This window comes from Tuber melanosporum, assembly GCF_000151645.1.
Source record: "Tuber melanosporum whole genome shotgun sequence assembly, scaffold_89, strain Mel28".
Lineage (NCBI taxonomy): Eukaryota > Fungi > Ascomycota > Pezizomycetes > Pezizales > Tuberaceae > Tuber > Tuber melanosporum.
Window position 1 is genome coordinate 249,005 of NW_003299138.1, and position 11,432 is coordinate 260,436.

Genomic DNA, 11,432 nt, shown 5'->3' on the forward strand with positions numbered 1-11,432 from the left:
CAGAAATAATCGAGTGATCATCCATGAATGAATCCATCTAATTCCCGCGTTAACAAATAGAAAGATCGATTGATAATAATCTGTAAACATAGTTGTCAGTGATAGCAGGATATAAGGCACGAAAATAGAAGGCGATAGGGGGGCAAATAGTGCTACAGAAAGGCTGCCAGCATGCGAAACAAGTTCCATACACTAAAAAACATATACACATCCCCAAAAAGTGCAATTTCTTGGCTGGTCACAACAGAGGTGTTGGATGAGAGATACAGGTTAATTTCCTACTGACAGATTCTACACCTGAATCATTATCATCTCCCCCATCTAAAGTGTCACAGCACCTACATGATCCCCAGCTGCTACCGGTATTTCATTCTCCTAGAACAACTCGCTTCACTCTCCCTGTCCCAGACTCCAGTAGCAAACTTGCAGAAGCGATGGGCCTATACCTTTGGCTGCTAATCCCTCATCATCAGAACAATCGATACAAGTCAGGGAGGCTTAAGGCTGAGATTAATACTTTTCAGCCTCAAAATGGATCTTCCACGCCACACGGTGGGAAGCTCGCCCCCCACCATTTCTATCCTAGCGGCGTTATTGTGATTTCGGGTTTACTCAAATTACAAGGGTATCATATTAGTTTTTTAGTTAACAGCAGAGAAATCTAAAATGGTGAGAATGACATCGCTAAGAATCAAGCGAAAGCAAGAATAGGATGATGGTAAACTAGACGATCTATGGAAATGGTAGGTAAGGACAAACTAGGAGACATACCTCTGAATAGCTATCAACCCAAAAAAAACTAAACCAAAGACAACGAACTCCAAAGGAAGACACCATCCTCACAAATCGTAATTCCCCACGATCCTAAACAACCTAGAAGCATCTTGACACCATGATCCCTCGTGCCCCCTAGAACCCGGGCCTATTCCAACCCGCACAGAAGGAGAAACAGACCGAACCAATTATGATATGATAATATTATCATAATAATATTATAGTATGTCCAATAGCATACCGTGTGAAAGAAACAACACACCAAACGAAACACCCAATACCCGACACGCGACAGCAGCAAAACCAAAAACCCATACCCTATCGGCATAGGATGTGAAAGGAACAATCCACTATCATAATATTATGATATGATACCATACCCATAGTATACTCACCACCGTAAAAACTAAAATAATTGATCTTCATTCTAAAGTGTCCCAATTCCCCTCTCTTGGATAGGTGGCCGAAAACACTACGAAAACTAACCCCTTCAGCCCCAACCTAAGACAAGAAAAAAGAAAAAAAACTACTGTACCATACCGGCAAAGGTATGATATCTCCAACGTCCTAGCGCTAGGTCCAGTCATTCCAGTTCTGATGGCGCTAAAGCTGTCCACGTCACATTCATAGCATTTCCCACTCAAAATGCCCTCTTTCTCAATGCTTTAAAGCTATCATACACCCCCCGACCGAATTTGCTTCCCAAAGTCTCAGACGAGAGCAAACACAGCCAATGCTCAAGGCCGTTCTAGCAATACTAATAGGGTAATGACGATCGATGATACAGCCATTCCGTCTTGCTTTTTCATTCATCCAACACGGACTATCACGGGAGATTAGACAGCTTTCCGGGACATCTGTCCTTTATGGCGTCCCTGAATCTCAAATTTAGTTTCCGGCCTTAAGATATCTCATCTTTCCGGATTGGTTAAAAGCCACAGTTTGAAAACTTTGTCACTAAAGTTTGCTTTTGACAAAAATATTTAAATAAACAGTAAACATTCGGCGCCCAAGTAGACCTCCCCTATCATTCAATAGGATATTGTTGTGCTGTATCTAGTACATCTGGGTAGCATTCTACCCAGTAATTCCTTGGAAATTTACTCAAACGGAAGGCAGAATAGCAGGCTTTCGCTTAAGAATCTCTCAGGAGCTATGGTTCTGGTCCTGATAAACTTGTGTCCCTGTACATGCGGCCATTGTTCGGCTCGATTATTAACATTTCTTCTCTTATTGGGGTCAGGAACCTTACAAAAGTAACCTTTAATAACAAAAATACTCAATCTATATCATACCTATAGAAGATTATAATTTTGCCAAATTAGGGCTTGCGAGACTCTTGACCTTCAGAAAGATGTACCATAACATTGTTTATTTTTGCTTGCATTTTGCAGGCGGCCATTAATTGAGCGTCCTATAAAAAATGCCTCAACTTCTAACTCAAAGATCATAGCCTTCCAATACCCATTTGGCAAAATTAAAATCATAGATCAATGCAGCAGGTATCAAGCTATGTTTCTATGATATTTAAATTAAAAAAACTTTCTTGTTGGTAATTATTATTCTCCTTGAAGCTAGTCGATTATTTTTTCCTACTCTGAACAGGTTTATTGCAACCGAATCGATTAAACTATAGCCAGATCTTTGTGGGACTTGTTCCAGCTAGTCGAGGGAAAATCCCTAATACCGCGCATGAGCACTTGAGTAAGGTGCTGCCTCGTAAGTCGTTTATATTGTTAAAGTGAAGATAAGAGCACCCACGGTGTTGGGTTGCACTTGGATACTTGTATTGAAATTGGGCCCTCAGGTGCCGCCCCAACTCGGCAGCGCAAGCACTCGTCTGGTAATATACGAGTGCCATCACCGATATATCCCACGAAGACACTAAATATTTGAAATTCTTCCTTGTTCTTGGTTGTGGTTGGATATCAATCTCAGGGTTGAAAAATAGCGGTTCCCATGACACTAGAGAAATCGAACAAACCCACAATTTTTTTTTTAAATGCCCCAAATGTCAGTAGCTCGAGTCGTAGTAAAAAAGAAACAGGAGCTAGCGAGAGCATTCTTTGAGCAGTTCTTGGGCGATCAAGGCGCTTCTAGACATCACTTTGATGATGGGGCCAACAGAAGATCGTCATAGAGCTGTTGGAGAATGTCTTAGGAGCTATCTAAGTCATCAGAGTTTTCTTTTTTCGAGTTCATTCAGTTTCTCAAGTGCAATACCTCTCTAGACCACACCTGCACTTTTAAACGCTAGGAAGTCAAGCAGCGTGGCACTTTCCTATCGGTTGGGAGGCCCAGGAACGACGGGCACCATCTTTCACCACGACAGTTGGAGAATAACTAGGAGGGCGAATGGTTTAACCTAAGTCAGTATTTCTTTTCCTTAGAGTAGGGAAGGGCTGTAGCACTTCTGGCACCGAGGAATGTGATCTGTACCATATCCGAGGATGTGGTCTTCGGGGGAAACGGACCGATCCCTTATCCACGGATCTGTTGAAAATAGCTGCTCGCTGTGCCCACGACCACCAACCATACCCACAACCACCGACCACCACCCAACATGTTCCGAGCATGCTCGGCATGTCCTCTGCACCACTACCCATCATTCATCCGCCCTGCGAGTGATAAATGGCCCCTTCTATTTTCCCCACTAATGGGTTCCTATGTTAATTCTCGCTACCCTGACTATTCGAAATTTGAATCTATACTATTATTAGGCGCAACTCTGATTGTTGTTGAGCTCGCAGGTGCCTGGGATGCGACAGCGGCCGCTATATCAATTCCAGTACCAGGGCGTCGGAACCATACATCCCCTCAGCAAGGCAAGCCACGACAAACATAAGTTGACATTGGATTGGAGTCTACACCTAGAAACTCGGCTTCCAAGATTTAAGCAGGTCTAATTCCTCTGACGATCTTTTTTTCCCATTTTAACAACCCCATACTTCTATCCCGTCTTCTAACATTCACTTTAACATTCCCTATAACTTATATCATACTTAATATGCGGGGCCCATTGACGCTACGGCCGACCATGCTGCTTTCATTGATTTTGATTTTCTTCACCGCCAAGCCTATACTAGCAGCTGTTGATTTCCAAAAATGCTGCACCCAGGTCCCCGTCTCGGAGGAGCTTAAACCACATCAGTGGGACGCCTGCTATTCCTCCTATAACTCTTCCGAGACTGATCTTAGTAAGAAATGGGCTCCGGAGATTGTGACTACATACGCCTGGTGTCATAAGGTCTGCGAGGCAAGCGGTGACTTTCAAATAAACAGTACTGGTCGATGGCTGTCACCGTTTATAGCATGGATTATCCCTGCCTCCGCACTTCTAATACTACTACCTATTTCCGAGCATCTCGAAAGCAACGAACAGTCCTTCCGACGAACAAAAGGGAAAAAACTATGGAAGAAGTATGTTGCTAATTGGTGGTTTCCTGTGGTGGAATATGTTCATATATTGGGAGACCCTGCCAGCGCGTTCAACGGGGCACTGGCGCAGATGATTGCAGATTGGAGGCTCTGTTTATCGATGCATGAGCCACTCAACGGGAAGAGGGAGCGGAACCTCATTCTTATTGTGATCCTAGCAGAGCGCATAGACTTTTCGAATGCCTCAACAGGGAATGCGATTAGATTGATGGCCGGATCCAGTCGAGCGAGAGAGTACACCCGGACAGCGGGGAGAGTTATTTGGAGTGCTAGGAAGTTTAATATCCCTGTAGTCTTGCATATTGCACTATATATTGGCGTTGCAGCCGCAGCATTCTACGATGCCTATCAGAAACTTGGTGACAATAGTACTTCGTAAGTTCCCCCCAGGCGCAAGACCAGATATGGGAGGTATGTACACTAATCTAACATTCATTACAGACACAGCCTGGCGTAGGTCTCACTTTCCTTAATCTTTCAGACCGGTGTTGCATATCCTAATCCTAGTAGTTATGGAGTGTGGTATAGCTGGATCCTGCTGCTCTCGGTCTTCGCTAATTGCTTTGCTTCTCACTCGAATCTTGATGCAGTTCGCAGTGGCATGGAAACAATCTTACGCGGGGTAATTGAGAATCATACCAAAGAGCAATTATCAAAAGATGGTTGGGATAGCCATGAGAAAACACTGGATCAATCCTATGACGCCGCGGTAAAGTCCCTGTTACCATATCCAGCGTTTCACCCACCGATGCTTCTCAGCCCAATATATCAATCCTCAGGAAATATGGAGTGCAAGGGAGCACCATTGCATGAACGATATCAAAACACCCGCAACTGGGTTCGATGGCTGCATGACAACGGGGCCGACATTTCACCGCCAACTAAGGGAATCTGGAGTTATCGTATATTCTGGCTGGATTGGCATTTAAGGCATTATCCAATGGTTTGTCCCAGCTTCCCGCATAATTCCATCTATTCCACTAACTCAGTTTATGCTAGGCAGTGTACCTTGCTGCACAGCTACTTTCCTGGGGGTTCGTCCTCTTTTCCTCTACGTGCGCAGCCGTCCGTACGTTCCTCACACTCCTCTCAATTTTATTACCAAATATCTAACGTATCTATCCCTTGACTAGTTTCCTACACCACCCCAAAAGTAGGTCTCGGATGCCGTTCGATAAACCACATTATCTACGCATCAATAGCGCTCCTCAACGCAGTAATCCATGTCGCCAAAGACACCCTCGAAAAGCCCAAATATCCCCGAACGTACCAGGTCGTAAGAATAGTCTATTGTATAATGGTCTGGGTCAACACCTTCTTCGTCCTAATTGGGGGCTCCCTTTTTCAAATAACAGGAGTTTTCCAGAACTGCTGGTGCAAGTCGGGTATTGTTGGGCGGAATGCAAACTCAACTGTTATATTAAGCCCTAATACATACCTACATCAATATTGGGCTAGGTCGTTGTGGCTGATGGTTGCCTACGTTGCGTATGGCGGGGTTGGGCTTTTTTGTTTTATTGCATTGTGCATCCGGTTTTATATTTCATATAGTATTCAACAATCGTTGGTTTAGGAATGATTCCTATCTCTCTGGCGATCGCTGTAAGTTACTTTTGTGCGATAGATAGGGGAGTGTTATGGGCTTGGAACCTTGCAATTTTAGGAACTGAATTTATAACATATATATATCTATACTACCTGGTTAAGAGTATATAAGCACCCTTTCTTCTCATGGAGCGTTTCCGGCATCGCAACTACCCCTTCAAAAGTGCCATGCAGACCACAAATTTTCTACACAATAGGACTCCCAACACAAAATATTACATTTCCGCCCACTTCTCTCGTTGACTGGAAAACTTTCGGGAGTCTTTCTAACTCTCATTCTACCTACGCTCATATTGTATGCACCACCACCCGACCCCATGACAGACATGCACCCTCGAAAACCAAAGACAACCCAGCAATCATATATGTATAGGTGAAGACAATAGCAGTAACCATTCCAAGGTCCCCTACCAAGATTACGTAACCGGAAACAATTACAAGTCTAGCAGTTGAATGGTTACCTTCTGACTTCCGTATTGACCTTCCGGGGAATGTTACCTAACCCCGAATACCTGCAGCTTTGCAAAACAGGAGCCTGAGACCTCCGGGGGCATTTTGAAGAGTTAGCTAGGTAGCCGGACTATCTTGTGTTTCGCAAGTGTTCGAGATATTCCAGATCCCCAATCCGCTGGGGGGGCTATGCTGATCGGTGTTTCCGGGTCAGTAGTAAACCAAAGGGGATGTTTAGCTCGCCATATAATTATGACTTCAAATCGCGATTTGAGATCAGGTCTTGGCAAGCTTGACTTAGATTATTAGTTCTATTAATCTTGTATGATACCTGGTTCAATATGGAAATAATAATCTAGGTTAAAGTTGCTAAGACCAGATCTCAAATCGTGATTTGAAATCATATGTGGCATGCCAAACACCCCTAAGTATTCGACTAAATTCTTAATTCCTTGGAAATATAAGGCTGGATGATAACCCTCTTCTGGAACTTGAGTGCAGAATGGAGTTCTCACATACTCCGTGACGTAGCCTACTTAGAGCCGGATACCCAAGCTAGCTGGTACCCAGGGCAGGCTAAAGGGGCGGTGTGATGGGGGGTCGGGAGTGAAAATTGGTATCATACCATAGATCGACTCTCCTGCCACGAGACTCAAGCGGGAACGACATTTAAATATCAATGACCTTCTGGCTGCTTGGATAGTAATACCGTAAAATAAATTACAGTCTTAAGGCAGAATACGATACCGGAAAATGTCATTTCCCACCTTAAAATCGAATGCAGGATAATGATGTCTTTTGTCACCTAAATCTAGAAGTGATCACGCTCATAGCCACCGGGGCCCGCCACTGCGGTAAATATCCGCCATCTTACGAGTACTACCGCATTATCTGGTGATACTAGAAATGGAGATAGAGAAGTCAAGTGTTGTAATATGACTTCCAAATATGCATTGGTTTTGTCATTGACTACAGTACTAGGTCAAATTGTTTCATCCGATTGGCAGTCGCCGAACAACACCTCAAAAAACCCCACCCCACCGATCAATCACCACTCAACAACAATGCCTTCTGAAAAGATCAGCCATCTCTGTAACTGGTACTGGTACCTGGTTAAAGGTTTTGTTTTATGTTTTGTTTTAAGTATCGCTCTGTAATGTGTTCGCAAGATGCTAATCATGTTTCGAGATAAGGTATGATAGTTGACAGGTGGCCTGCTCTACTAGAGAAGAGGCGAGAGCTGTAATCTAAAAGAAGCTTTGAAGATGTATTGAGAAAACTACGGAGTAACTATTCAACCAAGTATATTGAAATACTGTCTGGCAAAATCTGCCTTTTCCATTGTGGAATTAGGTGGTTTTTAAATATACAAATCTGTTCATGTCTAGCATGAATAAAACTACTCAAAGATATTAAGCGATACACTTTAGTAAAACCACTTAAGTATTAAAAATGATACTTAAAACAAAACATAAAACAAAACCAAGTATCAAACAATACTTAAAACAAAACATAAAAGAAAACCTTAACCAAGTACCCATACTCGTTACAAGTGTAAATAGATGTATATGTATTGGAGTTTTGGAAGATAGTTTAGTTTTTTCATAGCGGGCAGGATCCACCAGATGAGGTCAGGAAAGAGCTACCTGGCTGGCCACCGCTCATGGAGAGACCCGGATGCCCTCGACACATGCCCCTACTGTGAGGAGGAGCCTGAGTCCTTCCACCATGCAATTCTTAAATGCCCCTCGCATAAGAGATCCAGAGACACCCACCTCCCGGGAGTCGAGTGCCTTGACGAAGGGGAACCCATCTGGACATCGACGGAGCTGCTCCACGGCCTATCTGCCTACATAGCCGCCACCTCAGTTGGCTTCCCCTCAGATATGCCTGCACTTAAATACCCCCTCTCCGGGGCCCGACCAGTTGAAAGCCCCACTTCCTCACTTGGTTCCTCACCCTCGGTCTGAGCCGTTGGTGAGAGCATACTCTTTTGGTTTCCTTGCTTGTAGGATTTCTTTATATTTCGTTTAAATGTTTCCCTTTATAGTTCGCTGTTTATGTGCTTTGCGATATGGGTTGTTCACACTTATTGGAGGCAATAGTTTAGTTTCTTTTGTTTTTGTTTACTTTGGGATTAAGGTTTTGTTTACACCATAGCTACCGCTGCATGCGAGTTCTTGTACCTAAACAATGAATACATGATTATAAAAAAAAAAAAAAAAAAGATAGTTTCGTTGATACCTAGCAGGAGGTGGAGGACACAGTTAGGGATTCTATATTTCAGCAGGATGGTGCAAAGATACATACTACAAAAGATACTATAGCTTGGTTTGAGGAAAACAACATACAGGTTATGGAATAGCTATCCAATTCTCTTAATTTTAATCCTATTGAGTATTATTAGAACCGGATAAAGGAAAAGCCACACCAGTGCTTTCCTGATATTTATAAGACTAATAATGGTCCAGAAACTGTTAGAAGACATTTAGCAGAAGCCCTTAATCAGGTTTGGGCTCATGACATAAAAGGGGTTTTTTTAAAAAGGCTGTGGGAGTCTATGCCTAGGAGAGTAGCTGCTGTTTTAGATGTAAAGGGATAGTACACAAAGTATTTATTTTTTTATTCTATAATTTTATATGAGAATTTTCTTATATCTATTAAATTTCTAACTAAATTTTGACTTCATTCTGGGTAGATGTGATTGCCTAGGTAGTACTTTATAGTGGTGGTGGAGTTGTGGTTGCATTGCTGGACAAAATGATTTGACCTGGTACTTTATGACAGAATATTTCAATAATGGTTCATTATGTTATTGAGCTTATTACACAGTTGACTACTACAGAGTTTTCTCAGAAACTCTATCACAGTACTAGTTTGGTTATCTCGCTCATGTTTCCTTTCTCTTTACCTCTCAGCTATGTTATATTGTTGTTCTTATTTTTCTTTTTTCTCTTGCACTAGGTATATGTCATAGGCGGTTGTAGTATGCTCTCAAGTTGTATAAGTAGGGACTATAGCCCCCCAGTAGAGTATCAATCAAGTAAGAAGTACAACTTCAATCAAGAATTACAATATAAAGTGTTTCACAATAAGTGAGTGACAGTGTAAGAAAGTTGCCTGTTTGGGTTAGATTCTCATAATCATTTGTCACTGGATGTTGTTCTTATCAAATTATTTACTAGTTGGTCTCAGCCAAGATTTATCTTCGCCATTTATAGTAGGGTGCTGGGAGTGTTGGGAGGTTGTTCTTTTCCACTAAAGAAGTATAGTATAGTATAGTGTTTCTCTGAAACTAGTGGTAGTGACAATTTATATAGCATAAATCTGGTGCAAGAAAGTATAACATCACAGAACTGAATTCTCCATGTCTCATGAAAAGAGTTTTTCTAAGTCAACCAAAGCTGCTATTGTTGCCCTTCACCTATGTGCATGAATGGTCTTCAATGTAACTAGTATGGTTACTCAGTTATTGGTTTTGTTATATGTTTTGTTTTAAGTATCGCTTTGATACTTAGTTTGTTATAAGTATGGTTTGATACTTGGTTTTGTTTTACGTTTTGATTTAAGTATCACTTTGATACTTGTTTTGTTTTAAGTATCATTTTGATACTTGATTTGTTTTACCGAAGTGTATTGCTTGATACTTTTGATTAGTTTTGTTCATGCTAGACATGAACAGATTTGTGTATTTAAAGACTGCCTGTTTGTATGATGGAAAAGTCAGACTTCGATAAACAGTATTTCAATATACTTGGTTGAATGGTTACCTCATTGTATCTCAGTACACCTTTGAAGCCTCCTTTAGTTCTTAGCTCTCACCTCCTCTCTGGTAGAGCAGGCCACCTGCCAACTATTGTACCATTTACCGATAACGTGATTAGCACTTTGCAAACACATTACATTTTTTTACTAACAGCAAGTGGTTAAGAACCTGTCTCTGGTTTTAGGCTTGATCAACCTCTCAATATCCATCTCACGACACTCGCGGAGAGAAGCACCTGAATTAAGGTACATTCAGCTTCATCTCAAAACTAACATAGAGTTATTTACTACCAGGAGTGGGAAGCAGATCCCACAACATGACCTTAAAGAAAGAAATAACTCCCATGCTCTGCTAAGAAGCTGGGAGAACCTGCAAACATGGAAGCACCACAACCTCCAGGAGAATTCCAACCTACACCATCAAAGAAGCCTACCTTTGAACCTCTGAACGACTACGAAACTAGTAGCGAATCAGATATGGCTAGTACTAGAAGATGGCCTTCTGGAGGAGAAAAGTCTCGGGCTTAGCCTGAAGAAGAAGAACCCGAAGTACTTGAATCTCCTATATTCACGCTCCACCTTCTGGTGAAGTTTACAGAAGAAGGAAATGACCTCAAGTCAGAAGCTTTTGACTGATAGGCAACTGAACTTACACACTACCTTATCTTATAAAGAGTAGATTTGGAAAACCCTACATCTAGACTATACATTAAATCATTCTGTGAAGGAAAGGTAAGCGATTCATACCACCAATGCTATAAGGAATATGGCAGAAATCTAATATTGAGAAGATCCACTGTACTTGATTACCTGAACAATCAATTTCAATTCTCTATCACAAACAACCTCCTATACAACAAATTCAACCAGCTTCACTAAGTGAATGGAATGTATGTCAAAAGAATCAAAGACGTTACTACAGATCTCCTGATATATAGGGACCGAATAAAGAAAGAAAGTATATTTATTTATATTGTTAAGTAGCGATTCTATGATACCATGCACCCTAACCTCCTGCGAGAGGTGGAACTACTCGAGGAAGATGATGATAATATGTCAGCAATAATTGCAAGGGCAGAGCGAAAGAATGCCATCCTCCATGAAACCAAGGCATACAAGACACAGGCATCCTCTAGCAGTAATAGGCAACCATGACACAAGTTCTCTAACAGCTCTGAAGAAGACATACTGTGAGTTTTTAAGAAGAAAACAAAATCCACCAAGGAATTGAGATGACAGAAGGGAGAATGTTTTGAATGTGGAAAAACTGGACATATGGCAAAAGATTGTTCTATGAAGAAAGGAAAAGGAAAGGCGATTAAGCAAGAGGCATTGGCCCATAACATTGAGAGTGATAGTGATGATGCCTAATCCAGTGAATATGAGGAAATCCATATTGG